We start from the raw sequence: 21,937 nt of genomic DNA on the forward strand, positions 1-21,937 counted from the left end.
GACAGCACGGGTCTTACTCGTCGTATAACCCGAATGTTTCTCGCTAATTTATTGGACACCTGTGATATGTGTTTTTTTCCAATTGAGCTTATTGTCAATAAAAACCCCTAAGAACTTAACATGTTCGCCATAAACATTGGCTGGATATGATCAGATAGAATAATATTTTTAGGCTTAAATATCATATAAGCACACTTCTCTACATTAAGGGATAATTTGTTAAATTTGAACAAGTTATCCAACCGATCAAGTACGCTATTCATTTGATCAATCAACTTGTGTTCATCTTTATCGGTAATGAAAATATTTGTGTCATCGGCATACAAAATAAAAAGAGCTTCTTCAGATATGAAATGCAAATCATTTTTTGTAAATAAGGAATAAAAGAGGTCCAAGTATGGAACCTTGAGGAACTCCACACTGTAGATGACTGTAAGTCGAGTTAGCTCCATTCCATACTACATACTGTTTCCTGTTGTACAGATAACTTTTAAACCAATCAAGCTCAGTCTCAGAAACCCCATGAGCCTGAAGCTTAGTTAATAATATATTCGGATCAACGGTATCAAAAGCCTTAGATAAATCAATGAACACTCCAATTGTGAGTTCCTTGTTGTCTAAAGCTGTAGATATTCTGTTAACTAATTGGACCAGGGCCATAGAGGTAGAATGTTTGGCACGGAAACCAAACTGATAATCATACAATAAGTTATTGTCTTTAAGATGTGTAATTAATCTATTATATATAATTTTTTCGAGAATTTTGGCAAAGCAAGGTAATAAAGAAATTGGTCTATAATTTGAAAATATTGATGGATCCCCATTTTTAAATATGGGAATAACCTTAGCCCATTTCAGTTGGTCTGGCACTACACCTGTTTGAAGAGAACAGTTAAAAACATGACACAGTGGTTTTACAATGGTGGGGAGACACTGCTTCACTAATTTCATTTTGAGATCATCATAACCAGCACTTGTTGCTATGTTCGTTTGCAAATAATATGGTGGGCAGTTATTATGTTCGTTTGCAAATAATATGGTGGGCAGTTATTATGTCTAGGGTTGCAAAATTCCGGGAATTTTCAAAGTTGGAAACTTTCCATGGGAATTAACGGGAATTTATGGGAATTAACGGGAATTTTGGGAATTAACGGGAATAAACGGGAATTTACTAAATTTAAAGCAACCCAAATGCACTAAATTCTCCTAACTATGTTATTTCAGTCCAGACAAACGTTCTAGACAGTAAAAAGCAGTTTTTTCAACTAAGTTTTAATATATTTATGAACATTTAATTTCAAATCAGATTTTTTTTTAAAGTTTATTGAGATACCCAACTTGATAACATAAATTGATTTTTACTAGACCAGGTTTACAGAGGCTTAAGCTTTGATTTTAAATATAGTTGGGGACAATATATTTTAGCATAATCTTGACTAAAACAACCAGATTTTATGCAAGTACACTTGGCAAATTGCACATAGCACACATCCTACTGCAGGGGTACTGAGGCCACGCCCCCTACATGCTCTGTGCATTCCTCCATCACATGGTGGGGGGGGCATTTGACTTTATTTATTGAATGGGTGGGGTCAGACAGATGAGTAATAATTTACATTCATCTTTTTGTTGTTCAGTGAAATTATTGATTGTTCATAAAATAATCAACTTGATAAAGTTCTTCTTACAAATAAATCTGTTCAAATGTAATGTTTTTTGATTGTATTATTTTGCATGGATGTCTGCCTATGACCAAACATAGTGTTTAAAAGTTTAGATTTATGGTTGGTTATGAAATTTTTTTTTTAAATTACCGCCATTTTGTTAACCCATTGATGACGGCTGCTGCGCGATGCCACATTGGCTCTCCTGCCTGATGCTGCATCGTGCAGCATTATTACTTTATCTAATTTTCATGGCATTCCCAGCATTGAATACACTGTCATTGGTTCAAATACACATGAGGTGGGTTTTGTTGATTTTTTTAAGACCACGTGACCACCCAAAAGTTGTGTGGTTTGCCGAAAATCATGTCAATCAAAAAAATTAAAAATTAAAATAATAATAAAAAAAATACGCCAGCTATGTCGGCGACAGAACAGTTAGTGGCGTTTGGTGCGCAGAATCAAGGTCTACTATAGACTACTGACGAAAATCACACAACACATTGCATCTATTTATTAACAATATTTAATAAATAAGATTTTTAGAAATATTTGTTGGTTTGTAAGCGCTAAGGGAGCATGTTTAAATAAAACATGTGAACCTTAACTTTTAAATGTATTTTATTTCATGTTTCTATGTGCTACACAGGCTTAGATATTAAGGTTTTGGTAGACTTGACAATTCGTACTATTTTTTCAGAAAACCCTCAGGCATTAAGGACATGCATCCTAGATTGCCATAGTCATCAATGGGTTAATTCCTATAATTTCCAATTTTGAATATTCCCAAAATTCCCGAGCGAAAGTTCCCGTGGAAAGTTTCTGGAAACTTTCCGGTAATTTACCGGAAACTTTCCACCCCTTTGCAACCCTATGTCTGAGTATTTGACCAGGCAGTATTACGCAATCTATGCTGCATTATGGTACGTTTTGCTCAGGGGAAGCCGGGTGATTTTTGTTGCAGCATTCAGTAATTGCACTGAGGTCCAGAGTGCAATCAGCACTCAAATGGATTTTGTCCATGTTTCTAGTTAGAAAATACAGTGACATATCTCTTGCCCAAACACACACACACACACACACACACACACACACACACACACACACACACACACACACACACACACACACACACACACGTGATAGACCAACACAAAGTGGCGCATAATTGTGAAGTGGAAGGAAAATGCAACATGGTTTTCTTTTCTTTTTTATAAATACAAAACTGAAATATGTGGCGTGCATTAGTATTCAGCCCCCCTGAGTCAATACGTTGTAGAACCACCTATCACTGCAATAACAGCTGCAAGTCTATTGGGGTATGTCTCTACCAGCTTTGCACATCTACAGACTGACATTTTTGCCCATTCATCTTTGCAAAATAGCTCGAGCTTCAGATTCAGCATCAGATTGGAAAGCGTCTATGAACAGCAATTTTCAAGTCTTTCCAGATATTCTCAATTGTATTTAGGTCTGGACTTTGACCAGGCCATTCCAACACATGCCTATGTTTTGATCTAAACCATTCCATTGTAGATCTGGCTGTATGTATAAGGTCATTGTCCTGCTGGAAAGTGAACCTCCACCCCACTCTCAAGTCTGTGGCAGACTCTTAACAGGTTGTGTGCCATATATTTGGTATATAGGGGAGAGTGGCCTAAGTTGTGCAACTTTTCACTTAAAGTGACTTTAAAGTAAGGCCTTGACAGTAAAGTCTCCAACTCAAATATGTACATATATTTCAGGGTGTTGTGCATCCCTGGCAATAAAAACTTTGGATCTGGAATAAACTGTTATATATAGCTTTCGGAAAAAAAGTTGTCTTGATGCACAACTTGCCCCCGGTGTGGTGTAAGTTGTGCGGTTGGAGAGAATACCATGGGGTGAATTGTGCCATTGCTATATATCTCATAAACTGTAATGGAAGACAAATCCATTAGACAATTACTCATTTAAGGTGTATTTAAAGTAAATATTTTACAAAGATTGAAGGTCAATTTTCTTAAACAAGGCCTAGCAGATCTAATGGTTTTACCTGCAAAGCTCACAATGACAAAGTCACCATCATCATCTTTCTGGCCATCTGAACTCTCATCAGTGGTGTCGTTAAGTGGAATTGAGATGTCACTCTCTTCTGAGCTACTGTAGACAATCACTTTCTTTTGGTGACCAGCGTATACAGCCATGCCACTGGCACAACTCTCAGAAATGTACTTTGCACTAGTTGCTCGGTGCTTGTGGAACCAACTGCCACCTGACAAATGTGATTCCCCTACATTTCTGCCTTTAAATCAAGGCTCGAAACCCATATGTACACCCTGGTGTTTCCTCCCCATTAACTATCTTACCTCTGCACTACTATCTGTGTTTATGTGGATGTATGGGCTTTATGTCTTTTATTTTGGTTATTGTTATTTTACCTTCATTGTTTACCTACTGAATGCACTATGTACAGCACTTTGGACAGTGCAAACTGTCATAAATGTGCTTTTATAAATACATTTTACTTACTTACTTACTTATAACTCACCCAGGCCCTTTGGCACAAATCACCCCAATCCCAGAAATTTGGATAATAAGCATGATGCAGCAATTTAGGGCTGACATCGTGCTAACTGTATAGACTCAAAATGTAGCATACTAAAGCACTAAAACATGTGTCAAATGTTTTCAAACTTGTCTATAATTGTTCAGACACAATAATCAAAAAACCTTGATCATGGACATTTTACTTTGAAAGGCAACAGTTTTTTGAGCTTAAATGTGCTTATATCTTATTCCGTGTGTCTCCCTTCTTTACAGGATGAGTCAAATGGATGGCTCTTCTTAAATATGTGGTCACATTTCCAATTTCTTCCACGGTTTTCTAGAAACAAGGGGTGGCACAACTTCCAAAATGCACAACTTAGGCCACTCTCCCCTATATTTTGATTTAGGCCAAAAACTTAAATGTTGGTCTCATCTGACCAGAGCACCTTCCTACGGAGCCCCTAAAGGGACATGGAGGGGGAAAAAAATGTTGGTAGAAAAAAATAAAAAATAAATAAAAAATCAAACTCGAGATCTCGAGATCAAACTCGAGATCAAAGTCGAGATCTCGAGTTTAAAGTCGAGATCTCGAGTTTAAAGTCGAGATCTCGAGTTCAAAGTCGTGTGTGTGTGTGTGTGTGTGTGTATTGACAATTAGACCTCCGCTCTCTGTCCATGGTGCGCCAAAATGAAGTGAAGCATTGTCACTTTTCTCTCCAATGTGCATAATAAACGTTAGATTTAGGCCTAATAGGTTGTAGTTTGGTGTTAGTGTGAGAAAAGAATGCTCCAAGTACTCCTCCATGACACTGTTGTGTGGTTTCCCATAAATTAATTGATATGCCTTTGATGCATGGACCATTGGTGACGATGAGTGAGGTTTGAAGGCAAAGTCGAGATCTCGACTTTAAACTCGAGATCTCGACTTTGATCTCGACTTTGATTTTTGATTTTTTTTTCTACCAAAATTTTTTTTTCCTCCATGTCCCTTTAGGGGCTCCGTACCTTCCTCCAACCCTTGCCACAAACCATTAGGGGGACACAGCATATTCAGATGGGACCAAACTTGAAGTTTTTGGCCTAAATGCAAAATGCTATGTGTGGCAGAAAACTAACACTGCACCCTGAACACACCATCCCTACCGTGAAACATGGTGGTGGCAGCATCATGCTGCGGGGGTCCTTTTCTTCAGCAGGGACAGGGAAGCTGGTCAGAGTTGATAGGAAGACGGATGAGCCGAATACAGGGCAGAAAAACCTATTAGAGTCTGCAAAAGACTTGAGAATTGTGTGGAGGTTCACTTTCAAGGAGGACTACTACCCTAAACATACAGCCATATCTACAATGGAAGGGTTTAGATCAAAGCATAGTCATGTGTTAGAATGGCCCAGCCAAAGTCCAGACCTAAATACAATTGAGAATATCTGGAAAGATTTGAAAATTGCTGTTCACAGACGCTTTTAAATCATATTTAATTTTCATTCCACTTCACAAATATGCGCCACTTTGTGTTGGTCTATCACATGAAATCCCAATAAAATAAATGTACGTGTGTGGTTTTAACGTGACAAAATGTGGAAAAGTTCAAGTTCAAGCCACTGCATAATATAAGGTACTGTATGTGCTCTGACCCACTGTCCTTAAAAACAAGGCACACTATTGCCTGTTGTCTAACCACTCTCCTCTGCTGGCAGGAACTTGCATTGTGTCAGCCCCATGCTAACAGGAAGCCTGGTGCCAGACTTCTGAATCAATGCCCACATCATCAGTTTGTTTATGGATTCAACTGTGCTCAGTGGTAATGAGAAAAACAATGCCAGACAAAGTGTTGTGAGCAAGATTTAGAATAGGGATATTATCTCTCTATCTAAAGGGCCAGAAGAATTGTGATTTAAAACAACAGGCGTTGATAAGATTAACCCAGTATACACGTTGCTCTAAATTCAGTCACACAAGCAAATCTTTAAATCTGAATATTTTTTCAATCTATGTTAAAAAATTGCTCCAAGCTATTTTCTTCTGCACATCCCATTTACACTGACACATTAAAGCAATGGGAATAATAAATTGCTTGTTTCTTATAGGTCGTGGCAAAATAACAGGCTTCCCCAAACGGAAAACAGTTCACATTATCGAAACGTCAGAATGAATAATGAAGCAAATTGAACGGGCAATTCAGTATGTGCTCAACAAACTATCACAGCACCCCTTGTGGTCACCTTTAAATAGATGTGCAGTTTATTTTGGGATTCATTGTATTCTGCTGATCTGGCTGTGATTAAAAAGGTTTAAAGTGATTGATTTACTTTTATTTACAGGACTCTCTTAGTCCTGGTTTATTTTTATCTAAGTGTGAGTCGATTTATCTTCTTCCTCTGGGCTGGGAGTTCCATTGTTGTTCAAAAATACATAAATGAGCCTTGGTGACATTATCCAAAATGTATATTTTTACTCAACCCCGTAAACACGTGGCTCTGTTCTGGAAATACTTACTAGAGTACCGAATGTGATTGTATCCACCACTGAAAATAGTCCCAAACAAATGCACTGTGTTCTACTTTTTGAGGAACATTGGGGGGCGGAATGCTATACCGGCTGTTTCTGAAAAACATCTAAAAATAAATGTCTTAGTATGAGCCTGTTGGTTTGGGGCTGATTGGAAAGTCAAAAAGTAAATGCTTTGTTGTTTTAATGTGTTGGCAGACTTTTGCCAGCCGTCTGTCCACTGCAAAGTAGGGATTGAGTGTTCACTTGTAGTGTTAACAATGGATGTCTGTCTAGTGTTGCTTCAAACTCTGAGCCCTAGCTACAGAGTCGGGCCTTGAATGCACCATAATGTCGCAATATTGAACTCAGCCTTACAATATTATTTTCTCTGCACTTCAGATAAGCCATTGATCCAGTGACCCTATACTTGTATAGATACTCTAACGCAAATAAATGCTAAAGTTTTCAGCAATGAAGTTATTTCAAATACTTTTTTACTGTCACCTTCTGTATGTCTCCCTGACAGAGCTCCTTTCAGCAGGAACATGTCTGGGATGTTTTCTTTTTGGAGTGCCATTAGGGACGTGTCAACTTGAAAGCCTCAGTGTGTGTGTGATCCCATACACCTCTACAAAAAGAGAAACAGATGTGTTCACTACTTCTGCCTGTCCTGTGTGTGTCACTCCCATGTTGTGTCAGTGGAACACATCTTAACTGCACTCCTGACCAACACTAACACACACACACACACACACACACACACACACACACACACACACACACACACACATACACACACACACACACACACACATACAGACAAGCCTGCAGGGACTTCAAAGGCATTTTCAACAATTGATCAATGCTATATCAAAGGCACAGTGTGCTACTGTTGCCCTTAGGTCCCCATCTTGAGGAAAATACCCACTGTGTCGGTGTCACGGCCCGCCGCACTGCTCTTCAAACATCTAGATTCCAAACATCCTGACACCTGTGTCACTATGTGGTCTTTGTTTCTCCTTCAAGACCAACTGAGGGGCACTTTACACGACCAACACGAAACGGTGCAAACGCGGAAATATTCCCGCGGTTGCACTATATCATGTATATGAAAACAGCAAACGCAGGCATGAAACCGCAAGTTTTTGAGATCACCTCCCAGGGAGGATTTTTTGGAAAACATGACGGTTTTGGTTTCTTGTAAACACCGAAACCATTTTCCCTTGTAACGCTGACGTCACGGCTCCACTTCACGTATGCATAGTCTATAACATTTGCTGTCAAAATACCCACACACGAGTTATAAAGTTAGAAGACAACATAACATGCACAGTGTCTCCGCGGCACCATCACTGTGATCAGCGGAGAGTGTCGTGCAGGGCTTAAATAGGCCTATAACACTCGCCAATTTAGTCTATAGTCTATTAGTAAGTTATTGATACCATGCACCCGTCACTTTGTCTGGGGAATGATTTGTGCTCTGCCGGTTTTTCTAGCAAAATAAACGTGTGTAGCTTCTATATGCCAGGGACACGGCTCTCTCTACATTAAAAAACACCTATCCATAGTTCAGCGCGTAGCGGTTAAGTTACTGTTCAACAAAAGGAGCATTAAGGCTACGGCTTCACAGTAAAAGCATTTCACTGGCTAAACATTAATAGCATTTCACTGGACAAACGTGAGTTGACTTTTATTTTGAAGTACGCCTAACAGGAAAGTAGCCGCTCACAAAGCCCCTTCACTACCAGCATGTCTTCTGTTTTCACGAGTTCAATGCGGTGAAATAAGAGGACAGAAAGCTTGTCATTTACAATACTTGTAACCCCAAGCTTACACCCACCGCTTTATGAACGTTAGTGGCATTAATTTTCGGTTACAGTAAGGTTTTATGCATCAAATTGTACCGGAAAAGCTATCTACTACTACCTTGTACCGCCAACTGCTGGCCTGGCATGCTTACTACAGCGATTTCGTCCCGTTTCCTCTGAAAACATGTGTACGAGTGAAGATGTCGGATAAATTGTGTCTGAACGTTTTTTTTTTTTTTTTAAACAAAAACGGGAAAACTGTCACGTTTTCACCGTGTAAAGTGCCCCTCAGATGAATTGCTGTACTTTCAAACTGGTCAAAAAGGTAGAAATTAAGATTCGACAAAGAGATAAATCCTGAAATTTGACATAAAAATGTGTTCTTTTTTAAGTTCTTTATATTAATATCAGAAGTCAAAACCAAAATGTTCAGAAAAAGGCAATGAATGAATAGGTAACGTTTAAAGAATCATGCAAACATCATATTCTGTAGCAAAGATGATGAGTACTGATTTGGGTTGATTTACCAAGGAATGTGGCCAATTGGAATAATGTGAGATTCTATCACTCAACAACAATCAGGCAAAGGTTTGGGACCCACTTAAGGATGCTGACATAATTCCACTCTTTTCTCAATTCAGGAGTTCTACTCAGCATGGAGGTGGAAGGTTTACAACCGGTGTAGAAATACAACACATCAATTCCCGATACAGCGCTGCATGCACAGTTCTGCCTAAGGGGTGTTTTGTGTGTTTACATTTCAAATTCTTAATTTTTTCCCCTTTGTATTATGCTGTATCTTTTTCTTTTCAAAATTGCCGCATCATATAAGCATTTATAATGCATGAAACACTCCAAATAGCTAATTCTATGGTAAAAAGACAAATGGATTTGAAAAAATGGCAGAAAAAAAATAAAGCCTCACATACAAAACGCCACAACAATGTCCACTGAACCAAAACGTCCTGCAGGGATCACAGACAGACATGAGGAAAGTGTGAAATCTGACAGGCTGAGTCTCTCAGGGGCGAGATCTCAGAACCATCATGCATGATATTGACCTATTGCTCCACTCATGAGAAGGCCCCAGGCATTTTACACATGTCATGGCTGCACTGTGCCCCTGTGGAAAAACCCTATATACAGTCATATGAAAAAGTTTGGGAACCCCTCTCAGCCGGCATTATAATTGACTCTGCTTTCACAAAAAAAATATAAAAGTGGTATGTCTTTAATTTACCAGGAACAGCTAAGTACTGGGATGTTTTCCAAACAAAGATTTTTTGAAAAGCAGTATTTGGTTGTATGAAATAAAATAAAATGTGAAAAACTGGCTGTGCAAAAATATGGGTACCCTTGTGGTTTTGTTGATTTTAATGCCTGTAACAGCATGTAAAACTGATGAATTTAAACACAAAGTTGGTTGGATTATGTTGTTAAGCCTTGAACCTCATAGAAATGTCTGTTTAATCATGAGAAAATGTATTTTAGGTGCCTAAATGCAAGTTGCACTTCTCTTTGACTCTCTGCTGAAGTGAGACAGAATGGGATCATCAAAACAGCTCCCAAAAGATCTGAAAAACAAAGATTGTTCATTGTCATGGTTTAGGGGAAGGCTACAAGAAGCTTTCCCAAAGGTTTTAATTGTCAATTTCGACTCTAGGGAACGTTGTCAGGAAATGGAAGGACACAGGCACAGTGGCAGTTAAACCCAGGCATGGCAGACCAAGAAAAAAACAGGAGCGGCATAGGTGGAGGATTGTGAGAATGGTTGCACACAACCCACAGATCACCTCCAAAGACCTGCAAGAACATCTGGCTGCAGATTGTGTATCTGTACATCGTTCAACAATTCAGCGCAATTTGCACCAAAACATCTGCTTTTTATAAAGACCAAATAACTTAATTTTTGTCTCATCAGTCCAAAGCATTTTCTTCCAATATGAAGCTGGCTTGTCTAAATGAGCTTTTGCATACTCCATGCAACTGTATCTGTGGCGTGGGCGCAGAAAGGGCTTCCTTCTCATCACCTGGCCATACAGATGTTTTGGTGCAAATTGCACTGATTTGTTGAACCATGTACAGATACACAATCTGCAGCCAGATGTTCTTGCAGGTCTTTGGAGGTGATCTTTGGGTTGTGTGCAACCATTCTCACAATCCGCCGCATATGCCGCTCTTGTACTTTTCTTGGTCTGCTAGACCTGGGTTTAACTGCAACTGTGCCTGTGTCCTTCCATTCCCTGACAACGTTCCTTACAGTAGAAATTGACAATTGAAACCTTTGGGAAAGCTTCGTGTAGCCTTCCCCTAAACCATGATAATGAATATTCTTTGTTTTTAAGATCTTTTGGGAGCAGTTTTGATGATCCCATTCTGTCTCACTTCAGCAGAGAGTCAAAGAGAAGTGCAACTTGCATTTAGGCACCTAAAATACATTTTCTCATGATTAAACAGACATTTCTATGAGGTTCAAGGTTTAACAACATAATCCAACCAACTTTGTGTTTAAATTCATCAGTTTTACATGCTGTTACAGGCATTAAAATCAACAAAACCACAAGGGTACCCATATTTTTGCACAGCCAGTTTTTCACATTTTATTTTATTTCATGCAACCAAATACTGCTTTTCAAAAAATCTTTGTTTGGAAAACATCCCAGTACTTAGCTGTTCCTGGTGAATTAAAGACATACCACTTTTATATTTTTTTTGTGAAAGCAGAGTAGTAGTAGTAAAAATATTTATTTCGGTCCATCAAAGCACATCACATGCGATCAATAAAAAAAATAAAAAAATAAAAAAAAATGAAAATAATGGCCGAAAAGGTCTAGGCTGAAGCCGAGGCTTATTATGCCGACCCTTTTTACAATAATAGTAAGTTCATTATTAACACCTTCATTTACCATTATTAATTATATATATAAAAGAAAAATACATATACTGTATATATACTATATATATATTTTTTTTTTAACGTTTACAAATATATAACTCTCTGCAAATACATAATATAATATAATACAATACAACAAGATACAATATGACATAATACAATATAACATAATATAATATAATACTATAAATATAATACACTAAAAATATAATATATATATTCATATTTTAACCTCTAAAATATATCATTTTCTACGCTTACGCAACATAGCATAACATAACAGAACATAATATAATATAATAAGATACAATATAACATAATACAATCTAACATAAGATGACACAATATTATAAATATACCATGAATATGAATATAATATACTATAAACATTATTTACCATGAATACAACATAAGATAAGATAACATAATATAACACAACACATAATACAACATAATAATTCGAAAAAAAGAAAAACAACAAAAAAACTAAAACAAAGCAAAAACAAAGTCATAATGACGCTTTATATCTTTCTATTACCTTGGTTTTGAAATTCCTTTTGAATTTTTTAATAGAGTTGCACGTTTTTAGTTCACAGTCCAATTGGTTCCATAGGTTGATACCTTTAACGGAAATGCACCTACTCTTAGTGTCCGTTCTTGCCCCTGCACTTCTAAACATATGTGCGCCTCTTAATTGGTAGTGACCATCTCTAGCCCCAAACATCTCCTGGATGCAGTGCGGAAGTGTTCTGTGATGTGCCTTGTACATTACAACTGCCGTTCTAAGGACAGCTAGATCTTCTAATTTCAAGGCGTGGAGTTTAATGAAAAGAGGATTTGTTGATGCATAATAGTTAGCATGATTTACAATTCTTATGGCTTTTTTCTGCAGTAAAAAAATTTGGTTTTTATTTTTGAGAATTGTGAGAGCAGAGAGATTGGTCTATAGTTTGTGAATTGATGTCTGTCTCCACTTTTGAAGATTGGAATTACTTTAGCAGTTTTCATTGAATTTGGGAAAATTCCTGTGAGGAAAGATTGGTTGCAGATATAAGTGAATGGTGTTACTATGCAATCAACTATGTTTTTTACTAGCATCATATCTAAATTAGCAAAGTCAGTAGACTTTTTGTTTTTAAATGTATTTACAATATCAAGAATTTCATTTTCATTTACATTGCAGATAAAAATGGAATTTGGATTCCTTCTGATAATGTTTACATCCAATCCTTCCTTGTCTCTCTGCTCTACAATCTCTGTGGCTAGGTTAGATCCAACTTTTACAAAGAAATTATTGAATTCATTTGCAATTTCCTTTGATTTATCCATGGTTATATTCTCTTTAGTAAAGTACGTTGGATAATCATTTTTGCCAGTGCCTTTTTTGATTATGCTATTTAAAATGTTCCATGTCCCTTGGATGTTACTCCTTTGCTGTTCCAGTAGCCTATGGTAACATTCCTTCCTATGAAATCTAATAATTCGTATTAATTTATTTTTGTATGTCTTATATTTATTTTCAGCATCTTTTGTTCTTTGTTTTAAGAATATCCTGTAAAGTAAATTTTTCTTTTTACAGGCATTTTCTATACCTTTAGTAATCCATGGCTTATCATGTCTATATTTTCTTCTGGTAGCAGTCTTTCTTATTGGACAGTGTTTATCATATAGCTTAAGTATAGTCGACAGAAAGGCCTCATAGGCTTGATTAGGGTCTTCAGTTGCATAGACCTGATTCCAAGTCTGTGTGCTTAAGTCCATCCTAAGGGCAGCGATGGCTTCTGGTGTTCTACATCGAGTCAGCTGATGGGTGTGGTTCTTTTTTATATTTTCCACCTCAAGAAGATTTTGAAAGATTGCAAAAACAGGAAGATGATCGCTTATGTCATTTATAAGGGGTCCAGCTGTCACTTGACTTGCTATTGTATTTATGAAAATATTATCTATCAATGTGGCTGTGTCTTTTGTTATTCTACTTGGTTTTGTAATAACAGGAAATAGACTATTACTATACATTGTGTTGATAAAATCAATTGTGTTATTATTTCCATGGGGATTAAGCAGATCAATATTAAAATCTCCACATATAATATGGACCTTATTGTGGTTTAGGTTAGCAAACATTGCTTCTGATTTACAAGTGAAAGTGGCTAGACAGGATCCAGGTGTTCTATACACACAGCTAATAATTATATTTTTGGATTTTTCTACTGTAATTTCTATAGTTAAGGATTCAAGAATATCATCTATGTTTATTGTCATGCTTTTAAGCATGGTACATCATAGAGCTGTGTCAACATATAGTGCAACTCCTCCTCCTTTTTTGTTTGCCCTGTTAGATGTGAACAGCTCGTATCCCTCCATTTCCACATTATGACCTTTCTCATTATCAAGCCAAGTCTCAGATACAGCAATTACATTAAATTTATTAAATTGGCACAGGTAATCCTTGATTTTGTTAAATTCAAACAAAATTTAATCAATTATAATGCCGGCTGAGAGGGGTTCCCAAACTTTTTCATATGATTGTACCTATATCTCCATTTGTTGCTGCTGAAGCATGGGCGGATGGATGTTCTTGAAACGCCCGAAGCACTGCACATCTCCTGAATATATCTTGACTTGCCATGAATATTTTTTTATATGTGACAACATGGGAGCCAATGTGGTCCCCCTTTGTGCACACGCACACATATATGCGTACTCAAACATTGCAAACTCTGAAGAGTTGGCTTAGTGTAGCAGACTGTTCCCCGTGGATAAACATGGGAGCAGAAAGTGTGTTCCTCTGCGCTTGTCAAGACGTCAAAGCTTCCCCCTCATGTTCTGGTTTTTGGAATTTTTAAACCCTGATTTATTTATGTGCAGTTCCTTTGGTGTCAGAGACCCATCTTCTTGACAATGTTTAGACTTTTAAATTATACACACAAGGTCACTGTATGAGGGGTTATAGCACTGGGGGTTTTGAAAAAACTTTCCTTTGTTACAGTGAATCCAAAACTCAAATCCCAAGAGTCCAAAGCACAAAAATATAAATTAGATTACATAAAATGATCCTGCCGAGAACTTTTCTGAGAAGTACAAGGTATACCTACCAAAAGTTAAGGGAAAAACAGAGGTTTTAAGCTTTACCAACGGTCTCTCAAGTCTATGGAGTTGTTCGAGCTGCTTGTACCTCGGTATTCCATGAGGCCTGTCTTTTTTGACTTTTTAACACTTTGCGATTCCTAAAACCTTTTTCTGGTTTAATGACCCCACTAGAGCCTTAAAAAGTAAATGTAGGAAGGTTGTAAGGCAGGAATAAAATCTTGAAATTGTCAATACTTTAATGACTTCCTATGAGAGTGCAGTGTAGAAGTGAGAAATGTCCCCTTTTAAGGTAGCCTCCAATTGTATCCTGGGAATATTAATCAGTCTATTGCATCAGTGATGAATGTGAGCATGTCATTATTGTGTCTACAAAATTGAAGGGATCAGGCTAAAAATAATTTTACTGAATAAAAGAAACATCCTTATTACTCCTAGCCTCCATTGCCAGACTAACACATTTTTAAGGTATTTCTTTGGCATTTTTATGCTTTATTGATAGTGTAGAGACAGAGTTGAAATGGGGCAGAGAGGGGAGTGACATGCAGAGAACGACCGCGGGCTGGAATCGAACCCGGGTCCGCTGCTGGCCGAGGCCCATGGGAGAGACGCCCTACCAACTGAGCTAAGGGCGCCACCGACTAACCCATTTTTATGGAAAAATGTATCTTCAGCGGGTCTCAAACTGGCCAAAAAATATGAAAGTTACAAAAGCTGAACATTTCAATCAGGTCTATAAATTGTTGTTGATTGTAAATATGGTCATGCGGGAAGTTTCTTGCTGAAAGAGTCAACCACGCCGCCAATCTGCTTCCACAAGTCTCATTTTTGCCAGCAGTTTTGAAACAGCCTTACCTCATGAAATATTGGTGCCATCTTCTCACAGTCATATTTCTCAGGGTCAGAATGGACAGAATGTTCCAAGGAAAAGACCGGGGTGTTCTTGAGATGAAAGATGTCCGTCCATTTTTCAAATAGCGAAAAACTGTCATTTTGTGCCGACCTTCAGCTTGAAAAAGGTCACCGTGACATACAGCACACCATCACAAAAACCCTTACATACACAACACAAGAAAGTAATGGTACTGTAAGAAAATGCTGTGCTGGAAGTGGACTGCATTATAGTGGAGTGCTTCTGTAATGGTGGTTGATGCACTGTGTTTGACCTAAGAGGCCAACTGAAAGGGAGCACAACCTTTCAGAGAGCAGGATGTATTGTGCACTTCTTTCAAGCAGGGTTAGTACATTGGATAGAGTAAAACAATTCAGAGGCTGCATTTTATAACATGTTCTTCGCCCAACTATTGTTACTTTTTAATATCCCGATTTTTGCTATGCTACTAAGAAGTATTTTTCCTTGCAGTCTGGCTCTTATTGTCCTATTTTCTTTCAGCCAATATATTCTCAACAGCTCTGTTCTGCTTCCGTGCTCAGACACCACCATAAACCACAGTCAATTATTCCGGTGCAAATTTCCTCTGAGACACGAGCAGAATGGAGGAGAGTAAATTGATATTTGCTGACAATTGGTTTTTTTTCCTCATTTGCCGGGAGTGAGTTCGAGTGAGAGTCTTACAAGCAAGAGGCAAGACAAAGGTCGGATTGAAGCAAAACAAGCCTAGATGCTCGGGCGCCGCAGGTTAACTAGTTCCCAGGCGAAGGACCCCGGCTTCCTGTCAAAGAAACCCGAGTATCCAAATTGAGCTCATCCAGAGGAGTAAATAGCCCAGGCAATCAGGGAGCTCTGAGAGCAAAGTAAGCAGTGACAATGTAATACACCGGGAGTGTGAGAGAGTATAAGGATGGATGTGGACCAGGGGGAAAAAATAATAGATGCAGATTTAAAAATGTTAGAGTGAAGGGTAAGACTGAAATCAAAAATTCCTGATATAAGTTATCATGTTAAAGATATAGTGCGTAACTTTTTCGTATGAATGAATGTATGTCGGTGAAAGTCGCAAAACAGGTTGACTAAAGGCCCATTTAGCCTTTAAGTTCCACAAAACCCCCAACACTGGCGCAAGAGCTCAAGAAGCGGCCAACATTTTTTTCAGTTGTTGATTTTACTGCTACGAAAAAACATGGACATATAGCAGAAGGTACTGCACGATCACAAAAGGCCTACCTCACGTGGATGTGCAGACAGCGCTGTTGTTATTACTCAGAATTCCTCATGGGTGCAACAGAGTATGTTCATCAAATAAAAAACACAAAAATGGCATAACTTCAGTGTCATCTGGTAGCCATGCAGATATGTTATAAACTATATATATTATATATACTACATAGTATACAGGCATACTATATTTCCATATGGTTAGGGAGTATGTATAAAAGGCCATTTCTTCCAACAACAAAAAATGCAAAAAAGCATTTATTTTATTTTATTGGCAGCAATAGTCTTCCATACAATTTGCCCAAATCTCCTCCCTTAATGTTAAAATAGAGCATTAGTAAAGCTTCACTTGCTATCTAATAATTTTGACTTGCTAACACGTAATTCTGACATTCTTGAAGTTTTTGTGTTATGCTTTATGCTTGAACATTTTTGTTGTTGTTGCTAAAATAGATTTCCACTGAAGAAGCACTTTGCTATCATTTGGTTAAAGATTGAATTCAGCATTACCATCTAAACTAATTTCCACAAATTTCTGATCCCTTGTGATGGTTAAGGAGTCAAAAACATATACTTGTATAGTTCATCGTGTAGGACACACACAGTGATGTGATGTAAAAGTGTACAGTGTACAGAGAAAAGGCAAACAGAAGTGCCTCCAGTCTGCATTTAAAACCCTTCATTGGGCTTGGGTCTTGGTGAGGACGGATGCTGTGGGTGAGAGCTTCTGGAAAATTGGGAGAAGCTAATGAAAATGAACAGTGAAAGCTTGTTGGATGTGTCAAGGTCACTCTCAGCCATACGTACAAGTGGTGTGTGTGTGTGTGTGTGTGTGTGTGTGTGTGTGTGTGTGTGTGTGTGTGTGTGTGTGTGTGTGTGTGTGTGTGTGTGTTGTGTGTGTACGTGTGCACTCTGTGTATCTAAGAGAGATGGGAAAATTAAAGTGTTCTTGTGAGAGAGAGCGAGAGAGAGATCTAGAGAACAGTGCACAGCAAATGGATAGTAAATTGGGCCCAGTTTACTCACAGAGGACTGTCTGAAAGAAATGCTGGAGGACTGTCAGTACACAATGAGCTTGGCATGTTGTTTGCATGTGTCTGGTATGCTTCGACATGTATCTACGTAACTACCTCTCAAGCCTCTATGCACTCACATTTAAACCTTCCTTAAACTGTCAATGTGGATAATAGAGGACAGTGTTAATCATTTAGTGTGTATGGTTATTATCGGTGCTATTTTTATGGAAGTAGATGCACCTGATACATTTTTTTTTACAAGACTTCACTCTTGAGTAAGCCGCCACAGCAAGGATTTGATTTCCGATTTAAGCACAAGTCGAAGCTGGTGGCGGTCACTGAACGGCAGGGCCTGCTAGGCGAGGGGCTTGCCCTTAGTATTGGTGGAGACGATACAGAGTGCCGGGGCTTTATCTACCCGCTCTTTGTATAGTTGGCAAGGGAATGAATAACTCTCTCGGACCCCCTTATTAGGGCCTGTTGGTACGTTCAAGTTGAAATATCTATCCCTGAAGATGGCGTTATTATTAGCCATGTCCACATCTGGTAGCATTCGACCCGCCTCCTTTAGTATCAGCAGAACAGCGGCGCTTACAGAGCACACTTTTTGTATTCTAAATACTTCACACGGTAAAAGGCTATTTCCATTGGTAACAGGCATTTAAATCCAACAAATGACCAGACTGAAGCTATTTTTCACACTGTCTGACCAGCTGACAATGTTATCTGTGCAAACCCAGGCATAAGATGATGCTTTTCAGTACTGCCAAATTAAAATTCTGGTCGTAGGATCTGTTTCCCCTCACATAACCTGAGGAGAGAGTGCAACGTGTCCTCTGAGGGGACACAGATTCATTTAAATAAGTAAATAACAGCCAGTCAGAAAAAAGAGAATAACAAACAATCCATTTTCAATTGCCAGGGTTTTTTGTTTAACTCAACTGCAAAGAAAAAATGTCCTTCTTCTAGAGATAGGCATTTTTTCTTAATTTTCCTTCGACTTCATTCCCAAGTGTATTTAATCATACTTTAGAAAGACATGCTTTTTCCTCTTTTCTCGTCCGACTGCATTTATCAACATGAAAGAATAATTTGCAGCAATTTCAGAGCACCAATTGCAATTCATTAACATACATTTTTACAGCACCAAGGTCAGTCAGTACAAATAGAATCATGTCATACAACATGCTTGCAATATGGCTCTAGATATGCCAACACTGTTGGTGCATCTACTTGAGGTAAGCCTTCTGTGAGACCATTTTGTAATTGCTGCCATACTAAGAAATACAGAGAGAGTTTTGTGGAGGCAATAGACTTAATCAACTTTGTGTCAACTTGTTTGGCAATGGCTTGAATGTAACGGACTTTCGTTCAAATGAAAAAGTAACGCACTGTAGCTTTAAACTGAGGGCATCTTTGTATTGTTCCTGTAACAATAATGCCCCAGATTGTTACAATATAACTTGTCTGTTATTGTATTACTGCGCTGCTACAGCAAGCGGTTGGTGTTTGGTGTCGCTTTATTGCACTGGTGTTCAAATGGGCTGTATTATCTCACTGATAAACCACTACGTCTATCCCTCACAGACCCTCGTATTGTCATTGTTATTTACGCCGTCCACCTCTTCATAACAGATCGTCACATAATCCACCCCCTCATTCCGTAACAGTCCCTCTCCACATTGCACCAATCAGAGCAGAAAATTGCAGTAAAATGAGATTAAAATAAATAAAATAACTGTGCCAGCATCTGTCACAAGAGCATGATGCATGACGTGTGTTCTAATAGATTGAAATAGCAATGCATCGGGAAATAAAAAAGGGCTTTGGGGAAAATAAACTTTTGCTTTCGTCTCCTTGCATGTGATAAGGAGCGGTGAGCTTTCAGTAAGGGGGTTTAGGAAGGATGGGGATAAAGGCAACTCTAATCTTATTAAAAGACGAAGGTGTTGAATAGCCAGATTATAAGAATAACTCCTCTTTTAATTTCACAAAGCAAAGCAAAAAACAGTGCCGTCAGTGCTGGCCAGATATGCCACAAACCCCTTTTTAGGCTTCCATTGTCATTTAGCAGGCCACTTTTTCATTAGTATTATTTGTTTCACACCAGTAAGAGGGCAGAGGGAGACTCTCAAGGCATCTTTTTTTTGTCTCCCCTTCACTGCCTTAGTTTGGTCCCGTTTTTGTCTTGTGTGTTTCTCTTTTACGCAGAATATGTGTCTCCTCCTCTGTCTACAAAACCTAAATCAGACGTTTCATGAGCATGCAGCAGTTAGCTGTGTCTATAGCTGGAGGCGGGAATATGAACAGTCGCTATACGCCACGGACAAGTAATTGCAACAAAACTTTTTCTTTCAACTGCGTTGGTAAAGTCACAATGAAAGACAGCAGGGCTGCAGCTCCGGGCGCTTCAACGGTATCATCCATCATGGCTACTTACCCATTAAATAAAAGGCTTTTCCGCCGTCAAGTGAACAACCCCTCGTAACTTTCACACAGGGTGATATGCACTTTGATTTCATTAAACTGGGTCATGATATTTAGAGAGAATTGCGGAACAATCTCAAGGATTCTTAAATATCTTCAATGTCTCTGTTGCATGATGCCTATGGGCCTTTGAATGTTGTTTTCTTTTACGTTTTTTTTTTGTTGACCTACAGTTTCCACGTAGAGCCATTGCATGAAATTAATATGGCATATAAAAAAAGTTATTTTTTTGTATAAAGTGTTTTATGGACACTACACAATGGAAACAGTTTCAAGTAGAAACTCTTATTACTAATTTTGAACCTTTAATCATTTCGGGTAACAGTGTACATGCATCCAAGAAGTGTTAGACTCAGAATAACATTCACACCACCTCAGTAAGGTGCTTGGGAGATGCATTCTAGGAAGATGACAGGACAGAAGTCATCTGTCATAAACCGCCTTTCTCCGTGTCTTATTAAAGCAACAGGAAGCAAGCAGCTTTAGCGCTGTCAACACAGACGCTCACACATTGTGACGAGCTGTCGCAGCATTTCACTCTCAGTGCAAACGACTGAATGATCTGTGCAACTGAGAAAGCAGCAATCTATAAATGGGATTCATCTGTTCGTTTGTGTGTTTGTTGAAAGTTGTTTTTGCAAGTGACTCTTATTTGAGTCACTTGACAGGGGAGAGTATCCACTGTATGTTGGTGAAATTAATTGGAAGTCTTCTTAAATGCAAGACACTCAACATGACAAGTTGAAATGGGCCCACCGGGCATTCAAAGATCTGGGACATCAATGATTAGTACCAGTGTGCATGCAATTTACACTACGCAAGAGCATGTGTGGCCTTAATTGCACCTACATATGCCTGCAGAAAATAAATGAATTGCCAATCCAAGAGTACAAAACTATTGGATTAATCATCTATACAGAAATGATACACTGCTAAAGTAAAATGTGCTATTCGCAGTACCGAGATACCTATGTGTCATCCATTAAGATTGTAAAATTTGGGAGCAACTCATTTCTTGTTAGTACTTGTTCTTGTCTCAAACACCCTGCTGTGCATATTGTTAGTGGTGTGCCCATACACCTATTTTTTAAAGCATTTGGTTTATAAAATTTAATGTTTTCTATTATGAGAAACAGCCAACATTGAATAAATTGCGTTAATAAGTATTGTCACAGGCATATATTGCATCTGCTTCGCTGTGATAGGATTCTATCATCATTCAAAAAGGCACAATGCTGCTGATATGCTACATATTCCTTCGTTACAATAAACAGTGTAGTCCTTTAAGCTGTCAAACTGGAAGCTTAGTCCGTTCTACATCACTTTTGTTTTTAAATAGTTATTTGGATCTTCTTCAACACAAATGTAATTGCTGTATGTCATTTTGGAAACATTGTGCAAAAATGTTGTACGGCTACACACCTACACTAGAATTAATTTACCTGATTTTTAATTTTGCTAAATAAAATTATAAAAGCATTAATTTTCAAAGTGATACATACAGTATGCCTTCTCACACTTCAACTCGAACGCTTTTGATTGGAATGAATGAAATATGAAGCTTAGTACCTATAGGTGGATGATGCCTAGTGACTTTGGCATTTAATACCACAATGAGGGTGACAATTGTGGTTTTGAGTGACTGTATAGATTTTAATTGTTGTTATTTCTGCTGCTCAAGAATTCGCCCATTCTGTGTAAACCATTAACAACTTTTTAGGCGGAGGAGCTGACATGTGCTACCTTCATGGCATATGGTGTCTCCAGCTGCTCCTTTGAACCCAGATATCTGTGGTGGTGGATACGTGCTGAGGAATAGCACTGGGAACAGAACAAACTTTGACAC

This window comes from Ammodytes marinus, assembly GCF_949987685.1.
Source record: "Ammodytes marinus genome assembly, chromosome: 9".
In the NCBI taxonomy this organism is placed as follows: Eukaryota; Metazoa; Chordata; class Actinopteri; order Uranoscopiformes; family Ammodytidae; genus Ammodytes; species Ammodytes marinus.